Raw genomic sequence first — 14,276 nt, forward strand, 5'->3', positions numbered from 1 at the left:
CCTGATAAGGGCTAGCAATCCTAGAATCCCTCCCTCTTGGCCACAAGGGTAGGCATATGGCTCAGGCTAGACCAGTAATAGTTTCCTATCTCTGTCCATACTAATTGGTTTATAGTTAGCCATATGACTCAGGGAAGGCCAATCAGGGTTTTACCAAGTTTTTCAAACAATTTGGGCTCAGAACTTCCTTTTCCACCACTGGTGGTAAACCTGGCAAAGATGTGAATTCAGAGTTGCCTGCGCCATGGTCTCTGTTGGCAGGAGTAAGCTAATTTGAAAGAATAAAACTGACATAAAGTGAGACATAAAGATGAAAGATGGAGAGAATTTTCCAAGAGAGTCACAATTTCAGTTGTCCCTGAGGCCATCTGCATCTGTGCCTTTTTGGCTGTTTGATTATATGTATCAATATATTTCTTCTTTTTTTCACTAATTGGAATTGGGCTTATGTTATTTGCAATCACAAGAATTCTTACATGTATATTGGTGTGGTGTGTGTGTCGACAATAAGTTAATACCACAGAGGTCTCTGAGCCATTAATTCAGATCACTGGGTCAAAGGAAGGCCCAACATGTTTGGTCTCAGAACAGCAGCCCCCAGCCACATCTCTGTAACATAGGACACGCTGCTGAGGTAGAAAGAGGCTGAGGCCAATGTTCACTGAAATTTGAAATTTCCCCCTACCCGGCGTTACCAACACACCTTCTCTTTGCAGGCTTAAGCATTTCTTGTGAGAAGGCTGTTATTAACTTTCTCTCCTTATGCCCCTGTGCTTACTAACAAGACTTCCCTGCCAGTGCAAATGCATGTGTGTTCCCACCTGCACACACTTATAACGTATCCACATGTGTGCCCTCAAGTGCCTTCACAAACTCTTACGTAAATATGCATGAGACCTCAGGTGAGAACTTGCAGGAAGCATTTGTAGGACTATAAATTATATTTTGTTTATTTTTAAATCTCACATGCCTGTTAATGTGCTCTAGTTATTACCACATAAAAGGTGAAAAACATTTTTGAACTCAACTGCCTGGTTCAGCCTCAATTTATTCAGTGACTGACATTAATGAAATTGCAACAAGTTGCTTTCTAGAAGGTTTTGAATATCCTCAAAAGGAGATCTTGACAGTCTAGTTTCCGTTTCACAGTTCTTTGCTTGTTCTGCCATCATGTGGGCAAGGAACACAGGTGCTGTGGAGATAACGACCCAGCTTTCATTTGAAAAGAGCTCTAATGATCAGAGACATTTTTCCCTCCAGGGGTGGAGGAAAAGAGGGAAGGACACCGGGAGAAATGTGAGTTCTTAATCAAGGAAAACTGACTGCTTTTACTAAATCTTCACAACCAGTTTAGGCTGCTGGGTTTGCTCATTAGCGCTACTAGGTGCCAGGCAAGGAATTCTCGCAATAGTCCTCCCAGGGGCCAGCTGGGTAGGCGTTATCATTGCATTATTGTCTTCATTTTACAGATGAGCCTACTGAGGCTCAGAATGGCCAAGTAGCTTTTAAGTAGCAGAGCCAGGATATTCTGAAAAAAAAAAATTGAGAATATAAACAAGAAATATAAAATAAAAAGTCTCATTAGGAAATTACATACAAAGAAATATGGGTGATTATATATAATATAAATTATAAAGCTAAGTAATAAAATGAATACTCATGAATCCACCAACTAAAGAAAAGAACACCATCAATGGCATTGAGTTTGTCTGTGTGTTTCTATACTTTTGCCTCCCTGGTCTTAGATCTTGACTTTTTTCATTCCCTTGATTTTCATTAATGTTATAACCCAGAAGTATGTGTCCCTAGTTTTGTTTAATTCTGAAATATATAAAAATGGAAAGATATTTTACATTTCTTCTGTAACTTGCTTTATTTATCTATTTTTACTTTTTAGATATTTTTATTAAAAATTTGTATTTTTTAATTTTATTTTTCAATTCCAGTTGATATATAGTATTATATTAGTTTCAAGAGAACAACATAGTGATTAGACATTTATATAATGTACAAAGTGATCCCCCGATAACTCCAGTACCCACCTGACGCCATACATAGTTATTACAATATTATTGATTATATTCTCTATGCTGTACTTTACATTCCCATGACTATTTTATAACTGCCAATTTGTACTTCTTAATCTCTTCACCTTTTCCCCCAAGCACCCTAACCACCCTCTTATCTGGCAGCCATCAATTTGTCTATGAGTTTGTTTCTGTTTTGTTTATTTTGTTTTTTAGATTCCACATATAAATAAAATCATATGGTATTTGTCTTTCTCTGTCTGACTTATTTGTGACTTGTTTACTCACTGAAAATTGCTTGTGACTTCCATCCACATTGCTGTGTGTACTTGCAGTTCTTTTTTTCAGTGATGCGTAGGACTCTATTATATGAATGTACCAGAATGTACTCATTCATCCTCTTGTTAATGGACACTTGGCTTGTTTCCAGCTTTCTGCTATTACATCAGTTCTGCTATGAATGTCCATGTACTTGACTTTCGGTGCATGTGTATAAGAGTTTCTCTAGAGAATATACCTGGAAGAGAATGGCTGCATTATAGGGAATGCAAATGTTCAACTTTTACTTGATAACCTAATATTCTTCCCCCAAGTAGTTGTATCAGTTTGTATTCCAACTAGACTATATAAGAATTTCCATTGATTCAGATCCTTGCTATCATTGGAGGATGTGAGAATTTTAAATTTTGGCCAAATTAGTTAGTGCAAAATGGTATGTCACTGTGGTTTCTAGGAGTTTGTCAAATTTGTATGTTTTCAGATTCAGTGGCATTAAACTGAATCACTGGATGGGGCAAAGGGACAGTATTTGAGAAGAAGGAACCACTTGGGAAAGTGTCTTTGTCCATATGCGCTGCTATAACAAAATACCACAGACTGGGTGGCTTATAAACAAAATAAATTTATTTCTTACAATTCTGGAGGCTGGAAGTCCAAGATTAGAGTTGGATAAGGACCCTCTTCCAGATTACAAAGTTCTTTATGTATTCTCATGTGACAGAAGGGGCTAGGGCTCTGTGGGGCCTCTTTTATGAGGGCACTGATCCCATGAGGGCAGTGATCTCATGATCCTCATGACCTAATTACCTCCCAAAGGTCTCACCTTCTAATACCATCACATCGGGCATTAGGGTTTCAACATGTGAGTTTTGTTGGGATACAAACAGTCTACCATAGCAGAAAGGGTTCTGAGTCAGGTCAGAGGTTGGTGCATTTAGAGAACAGAAAGAAATCACCATAGGTGGAACATAATGAGTTCACCCCTGCCTAGCTGGCTAAACTCTCATGTATTTACCTCATGTCTTGCCTGATTTGACCTGCAGTATTTGCCAGATCCCACCTGCCAGCCCTGACCTCTTTTGACCAGCCCTCAATTATTGCATCATATAACATGACAAAATTGTGTTTTAATTTAACCAGATGGATTCAAACTGGGTCTTACGCTTCTTATCTTTTATCAGATAGCTTTAACATTTGGATGAACTTCAAGAGTTTATTTCAAAATATCTTTCTTATCACTCCATCACTGATTCATTGTCAATTCCTCTTTGATCATTCAACAATTTTAAAATTAATGTGCATGTGGACTCTCACATAGAATTCTGAATGACATGAGAATTAATTTTTAGGAATTTAGTTTAGAACTAAAAATTAGCTTCCATTTCCTTGTCCTAGAACCAGGAGAGACCTTGTTAACAGCTGTGAATTACAGTTATCTTTGGGAGATTTAGCTGCTGGTTGAGTGAGTCTGATAGTCTCACTCAGATTTTGCCCTTTGGATTGCAACATATAGCTATTAAAAACAAAACCCAAGGTAAGGATATTAATGGAATTCGAATTGGCATTTATAGAAGACTTTATCTAATGACAGCAGAATACACATTTCAAATGTCCATGGAACATATACCTATATTGAACATATAGTGTATCATAAAATGTCTCAATAAATTTTAAAAGGATTTAAGGATTTATATTTTTGACAATAATGGAATTAAATTAGAGGTTAATAAAGCATATCTTGAAAATCTCCATGGGTCAAAAAAATATATCAGAAAAAAAAATTGGAAAGTATTTTGAAATTAATGAAAATAAAAATGCCACATACCATAATGTGTAGGATGCTATTAAAGCATGCTTGGGGAAATTTATAGCACTAAACACCTATGTTAGACAAAGAGAATGGTCTTAAGTAAATGGTCTCACTTTCCATCTTAAGAAACAAGAAAAAGAAAAATTAAACAACATAAGCAGAGGAAAAGAATAAAGATCAGAGCAGACATGAATAAAATCTGAAACAACAATAACAACTAAAACTATAGATGAAAAGTCAATGAAGTCAAATGCTGCTGATTCTTTGAGAAGATCAAAATTGATAAACATCTAGCCAGACTTACCAGAAAAAAAGGGAGAAAACACAAATGACTAATAACAGAAATGAGAAAAGATATCACTAGAAATTCCACAGATACTAAAAGGATAATAGAGAAATATTGTAAACTAATGTATGCCCATAAATTCAACAATTTAGACACAAATGGCCAAAGCTCCACCAATTATTAGAATGAAACCTTTAAGAAATTAAAGTGTCTGAGCCTTGGTTTCTTTGTAAAATGGTGGCATTGTTGTGACGAGTAAATGCACATGAAGTTCTTAGCAGCCATTATTATCATCATCATCATTAGGATGATACTGGGAAGAAACCATATGATCCACAATCAGCTACTATAGGATCTCGTTGATTTGGTAAACCACTCTTTTTGGATCTCTGATCTTGTTTAACCATATCTTTTTATTTTAAAAATTCTCTTACTCACTAGAGAGTACTTACTGGTGCCTTGTACATTAAAAGCCTAACTAATCACTGTCAATAAATTGTGCTGATAAAAAGGTTTGTCATTTAAATAACTGGAAATTTCAATAATTCAGAGTACCCAGGAAAAATAATTTTAAAAACATTCTATGTACATTTTTGGACTATAGAGCAGTAATTAGAATTCATTCAAAACATTTTGCTAACTCAAAGTGTAATTTAAGATATTACTAATCAGGCGTGTGTTCGCCCGCTGTGTATCCTTTTTCAATTGGGGTTCTTCAGCTGAACCGCTGAACACAGAACATATTTGATTGACTATCTCCTCAGTGTCTCTCAAGGAGAAATGACTAGTACAACTCCAGATGCATAGGAGAATAGTTAATTCATTACATACGGTGGATGTCTTAGGGCATCAGGGCTTAATTTCCTAGCATAACCCCAGTTAAAAAAATGCTAATTTACAGAAATGAGCCACCATCCACCCATCTAACAGGGATGCTCTGGGGATTAGTAAGATAAAGTCTATTAAACTCTTAGGAGAAGCAAACTAAGTGCTTACTCTAATACAGCGGTCTCCAACCTTTTTGGCACCAGGGACGGGTGCTCCTATGAGAATCTAATGCCTAATGATCTGTGATGGAGCTGAGGTGGTGATGCTAGTGCTGGGTAGCAGCTGCAAATACAAATAAAGCTTGGCTCGCTTGCCTGCCTCTCACCTCCTACTGTGCGGCATGGTTCCTAATAGGCCACGGACCAGTATCGGTGTGCAGACTGGGGGTTGGGGACCCCTACTCTAAGGTAATGATGGGTTTCTGATTCATGATGGTCACACTGAAACTTTTTAAAATGTTTATTTAAAAAAAATAAAGAATATATATTTACTATTTTAAAAATTGGGAACATAAACGAAAAATATTCAGAAACATACCACCTAAAGATAGTCAGATTGACATTTCAGATGCATATCAATCTAATTTTTAAAAAAATCATCTATATATACTTTTAATACAAGTGATATTCTGGAAATTTGAAACATAAAGAATAGCTTTCCCTTTAACATCAGTCAAAACATAGACTTTTGAAGTTGAAAGAGAGTTGGAAGAGAAAACTGAGTCCTAGAGATTGGAAATAACTTGATCAAGGCAGGGCGGAACCAGGGCTGAGACTGCAGCCTCCTGCTGCATAGCCTAGAGGTCTTCCTTCTCTTTCCATTCTACTGCCCATCATTAGAGATCTGCTAACTTTGTGCTTTAATCAAATATCTTTTCCCTTAAAATATCTTTTCTTTTTCCTGCCAAGTATGCTTAAGAGAAATTGGCTGGAAAATAGGGGGAGAGGGAATTTAGTTACACACATTGTTTAATTAAGCCCTAATGTCATTCATTCTTTCAAAACAGCTTTGAGAACCTGGTTAGATTTGTTTCTAGCTCAACTTTTTTTTTTTTAATTAGAAAAGTAGATTGGCAGGTCAGACAGTGCTACTGAATGAAATAGGCCTAGTTGCTTTATAACATGTTTTTAATTTAATGTTCAACAAAGGCCAGTTACCCTACACACAGATTGATAAACAACCAAAGCTGATTGTCAGGCAATGAAAAACACTGCAAGTTGATTGCTGCATGCCTGATTTCCTAAGCATGGTCTAATGCAATTTGAGATAACCTTGAAGCTTTACACAAGCCTTACACAAGTTTGAAATAACTATTTCGAAATAGTTTAGAGTGGCCTGTAAATGATTTCAGGTAGCTTGTAAATCATGTCAGACATCTCAAAATGCCTTTCCAAATTCTGACCATGTTTAGCAAGAGTTGGAGATCAGGCTCAGAAATACATCAAGAGATAATAACAAAGAAAGTGGGTAGGATTCGAATCATGTGGTTTAAGGGACACCTGGAAGACTTTCTTGTCCATAAAACTCTTTCCTATCATATGTCAAGTGCCTGAAATTCTCTCTTTATAGACTGGAGCCATATGACTAAACAACTATCTTAGTGGGAATTTGTTTTAGGAGCCCTAGGTGAGGGGATCAAGAGGGGAGCAATTGCTATGAAGAGCAGGTGGCTTTACTAGGTGGTCTCTCCAGGTCCTGTCCAGCTTCTTAGAGACAAAGGTATAGAGGTTTTTGTCTACAGTTTATTTTCTTTCTAAATACAGTTCACTTCTAAAATAAGTCACTTTTTCCCCCAAAAGAGGTTCACTTTGTTTAATACACAATCCTCATGACTTATGTAAAAACGTTATGGTTTGCAACTCAAATTGTTCAAATGTACTGTTTGATTTTTGATTTGAGTTTATTTAAAGTGAGAATTATCTTAATATTTCAAAATGAATGTGTTTTAGTAAAATAAAATAATTTAATCCCTTTCTAAATAATATATATCTCAAAAGTCTTAAATTGCCCTCCTGAATTCTTAAAGCATCAGAACAAAAATCTATCCTGACAGCAATAACAGCCGGGTCCTATACTTCACCTACAATAGGGAGAAAGTAGATCAACGTCAGTGTCTACAGGATTAGGATGTGACCTAGGGTCCTTTATAACAGTGTTGTAGTAATGTATGTCCTTTCTTAATAGAGACATTTTCTCTAGTAAATTTCCTGCACATTTAATCGCTCATTGGAATCTGCTTTGCAGAGGATCTGGACTAACACATGGGAGAAATGTAGACAACTGGCGAATCTTAGAGAAGGATACATGGAAGTTCTTTTCCTTTAAGTTTGAAATTATATCAAGATAAAAAGTTAAAAATAATTGATCCCATGTGTATAAGGGCCTTATAATAAAAAATGTCAATCAAATTTGGACCCTTTATTTGCCCATAGATGAGAAGAGTTCAAATGTGACTAACCTACTAAGATCATAGAAGCACATTTTCTAACTTTATCCACTTGAATTTTAGAATTTGACTTCAGAGTACCAACCTTAAATATTACTATCCTCACATGAAAATGTTTCCATCTACCTTCTCCCTGCAGTTAAACCCAGATAACAGTTTCTTAACGTCAGCCTGAAAGCCCACACCCTCTTTCAAGCCATTGAAAAAGAAGGCAGCTTTTACATGGAATTTATCTAGTTACACATCCAGACCCATGTTTCTCTTCTTACTTCTAAGAGCGAATGCTTGCTGATGTTTACATACTGGTTCCCTTTTCTCTTTTTGCTACTCTGTTTCTGCAGTGTTACCATTTTCAGTGGGTATGTGGAATAAACAGAAGACTCTATCAATTTTTTCCTTCCACTGTTGTTTTTGCCTGCTGTCAGAGATAGCTTCATCAACCATAAGATAGGATTTATTTTCCTGTTCCAAACAAATCAAGTCTTTAAACTTGATGGACCCTTTAAAATCTTAAGTACTTAGAGCATGAATGGAGTCATCAATAAACACATGGTGAAAGAAAAAAGTCAAAGGACTGAAGACTGAAAAGAAGACCATCTTGCCCATCCTCTTCATTTACCTATAGAAAAACCAAGGCAGAGAGTAGAGACATCACTGGACCATGGTGGCAGACCTGAGGTTAAAATCCAGGTCCCCAGATTTGTCAAACTAGTTCTCATTCAACTGCATCATGATGTGTCCCTGCTGACAACTTTTAAAATTGTAATTTGCTAAAACAGTATCACTGTGTTTTCATGCATCAAAGTAGGATGTACATACATATGTACAAACATAGCTACTGATAAAAATGTTATAACAACATTAAAAGTAAGCTTGGTAAGCAGAGGGGAAACATAAACCATAATGCCACTGTCTTAATACAGCATCCTGGTAGTACTTTACAAGTGGCATAATTTCAACTACTTGCAAGCACCTCCCTGGCACATTCACTGTTCTTACAGTACTCTCTTAAAGTGGTTCATTCTGTTTGTCTTCATTACTAGTTTAAGTGTGCACTGTCAGACGTTTTGAACATATCTGGTTTGTAACTTATTATATTTTAAATGGGTTCTTTAAAAACAATATCTTCACATTTTAAGAAAACATCAAATCTGGGTGAAGACAGCTAAGGAAGGCCATACATTATTCAAACATTGTTATAAAGAACCCCAGGTCACATCCTAACCCTGTAGACATTGATGTTGATCTACTTTCTCCCTATTGTAGGTAAGGTTTAGGACACAGCTGTTATTGCTGTCAGGATAGATTTTTGTTCTGATGCTTTAAGAATTCAGGAGGGCAATTTAAGACTTTTGAAATATATGTTATTATGAAAGCAAATAAGAGAGAGCTTGGAGAATCTGAGAGTACCATCAGACTGCAATGCAATTCTGACTCTGGATGAAGGAGACGAGGAGAAAAGCTTGGGTGGGAGTATTCTTGATAGCTATCTAGTGTAAGGAGTTCCTCGCTTTCAGGGAGTCTGAACCAAGGTCAGATGACAGAGCAGTCCTGCATCTCCAACTCAGTCAGTGTCAGGGAGTGGCCAGTGGGAGATGTGGCCTTGGCACAGCAACCTCTCATAGATTTCAGAGTGCGGCAGCTGAGGCCCTTTGTCAGTTATGCCCTCTGTAGTAGGAAGTATATGAGATGCATTCTTATGGCTGCCCCTGTCCACCCTTTGGGATCACAGATCTACTTTTCTTCACAGGTTTGTGGAGAAGCTTCTGTGTAGTTCCTATGGACATTTCTTTCTGAGGGAAAGCTCAAAAGAAGATGGTTAGTCAGAAGGACTACAACCCCAGTTATTGCAGTTGGTCTTGTGGGCACAACTGGCATTCATCCCCTCCCTCCTCCACTATCCATTTCTAAATTCACTTTGCCCTCAGGTGTCTCCTCAGCAGGTCTTGATCGTTACCTGGTAATGGGACCCAAACCTTCATTCTTGAGTGGTGTGAGACCTTGTCTGTCTGGGATTGCAGTACTTCTCCATTCACAGTTACAATGGGGCAAGGAAGTACCAGGAGGTATCCATGTGAGCCACTTGGGATCCACACACAACTCTTCACTGCCATCGTTGTGTAAAAGCCATCCTGCCTCCTCCAGAACAACAGGACCTATTACCCTTGCCAGGACGGTGGCTCCTCTTACCTTCTTGTACTTGGACACAAGGAATACAGAGTGTCTTGGAATCAGCTCTGACTTGTAGTTCATTGGAACCTTTGCTGTGTCCCCTGGAAAGCATGCACCCCATTTGGGAAACAGCGCCTTACCCTTGTAGAGCCCAGAGATGAAGGAATAGAAAGAATAAGTCCCTCAATAGGTATTAGGAATGCAGGTAACTGGGACTGCTCCTGCTTCTATTCCTTGGTTTCTGGATTCATGTATCCTTAATATTGGAGTGCAGCAGCATAAAGAGGTCTGTGATTTAACAAATACACTATACTTTCAAGGTTTGCTCTCTATTTTCAGAGTGTTTCTTCTAAGCTGACACTTCAGTTGTACCTTTAGAAGATTGTTACAGCATTCTTTGAGGCCAGCTGCCTCAACATAGTGTGGTATGTGATATGAACAGTGGACCCCGTGGTAATTGGTACATTCATGCACCTCCTTTGCTGTAAGGGGGTAGTTTGGTCAAATGCTATGCTGTGCGAGGTGTCAGACCTATGGATCAGGAATTCCATAAGCCCATAGATAGTGGTTCTGGCTGAGGCTCTGCAAACAGGAAAAGCAAACTTATGCCTAAACAGTGATCTATCCCTGTGAGGATCAATTACTTGGCCCTTCCAGGGTGAAAGAGCCCAATATAGCCAGTTTGCCACCAAGTGGCCACTATTTTTCAAGGAATAGTGCCTTACAGTGTTGGTCTCTGTTGAATATAAGTTTGGATATTCAGAAGTAGCAATACTAAATTGGACTTCTAAAATAGGAGTTCATGTGACTGGACCCATACGTGGCTTCTGTCTTTGTCACCATGACCATTCCATTCATATGTCCATCTTGAAAGTTCTGGAGTGGGTGGTGACAATGGCTGGCTAATGTTAACTGGCGAAGTTATTTCATCTACTTGATTGTTTGGTGCTACTTCTGTGGTGCCTATTTGTACGCACTCCCACATATCAATCCACATGTCTCTATGCAGGATTACTTGTCTCAGATCTTCCAGTCTTTTTCCTTCCAAGCCCCTGATAGATGGCTAGCCATTGATCATTCCTTAATAATCTGTATATATTTTCACCTCAGGCCACATTTTTCTCTACACAAATTGGTTGACCAGATACACTGCTTGGCCAGATATGCTCCCTATTGTAGTCATTCTGTGAGGGATAGTTCCTTTATCATTCTATCATCTCTCTCTCATGAACCATTAGAAAGTAATGAAAACGCCATGTCCATTTACTCCTAAATACTTCAGGCTGTGTTTCCTAACAAAGTCATTCTTTACATAACCAAAGTATGATTATCAAAACCAGAAAATGTAACATCGAAATAATACTATTATCTAAACCATAATTCATATTCTAATTTGAACAATTGGTCTAATCCTGTTCTTTACAGCTTCTTTTTTTCTGGGTTCTGGATCCAATCTAGGATATGCATTGCATTTAATTATCATGTCTTCTTAATCTCCTTTAATCTGGAACAGTTCCTCAGTTTCTCTTTGTCTTTTTTTTTTTTGATCTTAGAATATTTGAAGACTATAGGCCAGTCATTTGTATATTGTCTGTAAATTTGTATTTTCTGCTTTTTCCAAGTGGTTAGATCGGCAAAAATAACAAAAGTGGGACTGTGTCCTTCTCAGTTTGTAATATCAGGAGATATATGTCAGTTTGTGTCAACATTGCTGCTGTTAGCTTTGATCACTTGATTTAGGTAGTGTCATGGTCTGAATGCAAATTCATATATTGAAATCCTAACCTCTGAGGTGATGGCATTAGGAGGCGGAGGGGCTTTAGGAAGTGACGAGGTCATGAAGGTGGAACCCTCATTATTGAGATTAGTGCCTTTATAAAAGAGGCCCTAGAGAGCTCTCCTGCCCCTTCTGCCATGTGAGCTTACAGTAAGAAGGCCATGTATGAGGAAGCAGGTGCTCATCGGACACCAAATCTGCCAGAGCCATGATGTTAGACTTTTCAGTCTCCAGAACTGTGAAAAATAAATGTTTATTGTTTATAAGCCACCCATTCTATAGTATTCTGTTATAGCAGCCCAAATGGACTAAGACAGGTAGTAAGCGCCAGGTTCCTTCACTGTAAAGTTATCATTTCCCCTTTGTAATCGATAAGTAATTGTGGGGAACTACTTTGATATTACATAAATATTCTTTGCCTCCTAACACTTTCACTTACTAGTTCTACCATCCACTGATAATTTTTTAACTTCAGCATTCCTTCTAGATTTATTAGTTTGCATTTTACTCTAAGGAAGAAATTTTCCTTCTTACCAAATATATAATTAATTAAATAATTAGTAAGTTAATATCAGTATGGACTCATGGGTTCTTATTTTATTTAATGAATTATACTGTATTACTATCATAATTTATTTTGATGAACAAATGATTTCATTTCACCTTTGGGAGCCCACTGACTTCTGTGTTCTTCTGAGATGTCCCCGTCATTCTCTGACGCTTCTTTACTTTCTGGCACCACAAGATGTCTAGGAGAAATGACTGTTGCTTTCCTTAACAAGTTTTGTAGATCAAGTTGTATATTTACACAAGGTGTGTGTGTGTGTGTGTGTGTGTGTGTATATTTAATAAAAATAAAACTAATTTTAAAAAGGTGTTACTCCTCAAAATCAGTTCATCAATTTCAGTAGTTTTATAAACTTCATGTTGTCATGGAGGCCATGGACCAGGCCCCTGGCATCTATGAGAGTTCATTGCCATTGTGAGTGGGCCATGGATCTTTTTAAATATTCACTGCTTCTCTAGTACTTAGTGTTTCTGAAAAAAAAGAAAAGGATAAAAAATGTTCAACCTCATTAGTAATGGGGGAAATGCAAAATAAAACGATAGTGGGTTGGGATAGGAGACAGAACAGTGTGGTGGTTAAAAGCATGGGTGTTGAAACTAGACTGTCTCTAATCAAATAAAAGCTCTGACCTTGCTAGCTATGTGATCTTGGATAAGTCACTTAACTTCTCTTAGCTTCAGTTTCTTCATCTGTAGAAATGAGTACAACAGTATTTGTTTTCTATGGTTATTGTGAGGGTACAAGTTGACACATATAAAGTGCTTAGAATGGATCAAGTGCTTTGGACAACAATTTGGCAAAATCTACTAAATCTAAAAGTGCATAGGGTTCCAGTCAAGATAGCAGAGTAGATAAACACTGTGCTTGCCTCCTCCCATGACCACATTAAAATTACAACTAAACTATAGGACAATCAACCTGGAGAACCATTTGAAAACTAGCTGAACAGAAGTCTTATAAATAAAATATAAAGAAGCCACATCAAGATGGTAGGAGAGGCAGAGACAAGAAATGGGCTAGCACCACTCCCACATGTGGTGGTTGAGAATTTGGAGGGATCTCTTGGCTGCAGAGGTCCCCCCTGAGGAGCGAGGATTCCAGCCCCACACCAGGCTCCCATCCCAGAGCACTAGTGCTGGGAAGAGGCGCCCCTACAACATCTAGTTGTGAAAATCAGTGGAGATTCCATACATCTGGGTGAGATGGAAGGCTGCCGAAAACCCGTGTGTTCTCTTAAAGGACCTGAACACAGACTCACTCATTCACAGGCACTTGCCCTGGGCTCCAGTGGAGGAACAGTGGCTTGAGAGACACCAGAGATATACAGGGAGAGATTGAGTTTTGTGGCTTCAGGGTGTAGGCTGGAGGGACAGCTGCCATTGTCCCTGTGTTGAGACATCCTCCCCTGCAGCCAGTGGGTGGGTTCTATCTTTCCTGTGTTGAGCCCTACTCCCATGTGGCAAAATCTGAATCTGTATTGGACTGGTAAAATCTACTTGCTCCACCCTAGGGACTCCCTAGAACCCCACCCCACCCAACTTGCGCACTGCCAGAAGCTCTTGCAGTAGCAGGCAGATGAAATTGGCCTGTGCTGCAGTCTTCCTTGGACAACTCTTGGGGGCCTGTGGGCTGCAAGCAGGGGGCAGCTGGCCTATGGTATGCTCTAAGCATTTTGCCAAGTGGCCCCAGGCTCAGCACTGGTGCTAAATCTGAATCTGTATTAAACTGGTGAACACCAAGGCCCTACCCTAGTGACTCTCTGAGACCCTGCTTCACCCAACTCACATACTTCCCAATGTACATTCAGTGGCTGAGCCATCTGAGCAGCCCTCAGACAGCATCAGGACTTGGGGTGCTATGGGACTTTTGCTGAACTGCCCCAGGCTGGGTACTAGTGGTAGCTGACCTCACTTCACAGCGTGGCCTCTCCTATGCACCTCCAGATCGAGCTCAGGAAGCTACCAACTGTGGATCACTTTGTAGCTCCTACAAGGTAGCCCCGGACCAGTCACAGGCAGTGGCTGAATTTGGCCTGCATGGGAATCCCTCCCAAAGGCCTCAGAACCAACACACCTGGTGGTTG

Source organism: Pteropus vampyrus, unplaced genomic scaffold (assembly GCF_000151845.1).
Source record: "Pteropus vampyrus isolate Shadow unplaced genomic scaffold, Pvam_2.0 Scaffold318, whole genome shotgun sequence".
In the NCBI taxonomy this organism is placed as follows: domain Eukaryota; kingdom Metazoa; phylum Chordata; class Mammalia; order Chiroptera; family Pteropodidae; genus Pteropus; species Pteropus vampyrus.